Source organism: Charadrius vociferus, unplaced genomic scaffold (assembly GCF_000708025.1).
Source record: "Charadrius vociferus isolate BGI_N301 unplaced genomic scaffold, ASM70802v2 scaffold172, whole genome shotgun sequence".
Taxonomy (NCBI): domain Eukaryota; kingdom Metazoa; phylum Chordata; class Aves; order Charadriiformes; family Charadriidae; genus Charadrius; species Charadrius vociferus.
In genome coordinates this window covers 100525-100933 of record NW_009647217.1, presented here as the reverse complement: position 1 = coordinate 100933, position 409 = coordinate 100525, and the positions used below count along the sequence as shown (strand labels likewise).

The 409-nt window shown below is 52.3% G+C and overlaps 1 protein-coding gene across 1 annotated transcript in view; it reads right to left on the bottom strand.

Moving 5' to 3' along the window:
• Positions 1-24: 24 nt before the first annotated feature.
• SIK3 (SIK family kinase 3) overlaps positions 25-409 on the bottom strand; it is a 40078-nt gene continuing 39693 nt past the window's right edge. The window contains exon 23 of the mRNA XM_009895920.1: positions 25-302. The gene's annotated coding sequence lies outside the window, so the exon portion shown is untranslated. The remainder of the gene's footprint in view (positions 303-409) is intronic.

The following is a 409-nucleotide window of genomic DNA, read 5'->3' as shown; positions in this document are numbered from 1 at the left end:
CCGGGACCCGCCTGGCCCTGGTCACTCAAAGCCCACAAAACCAGACTCAGTGCTCGGGCTCCGTGAATCCTCTGCCGGCGTGCAGGACCCAGGTTCTCTGGTTATTTCGGTGATAGCTGGAGTTACAGGCAAATATGGCAAAACGTAAAGAAACCAAAGGAACAACACACTGGATGAACTGATTATGAGGAAAGGGGCCATGGTATTCCAGTTAGTCAGAAATACTACGGCAATTTGGCGCAATGCTGCTAGATACTGTTGGTTTAAAATGGACCTTTTCGTTTCAAAGCTGTACAGAAAACCTGCAAGAGAGAGAAGAAGCGGAGACGTTAGGAGACACCAGAGAGTGGCAACTCTGCTTCCGCAGCCCTCCACCGCGCTCCCAGCCCAGACCCACAAGCTACGCCCC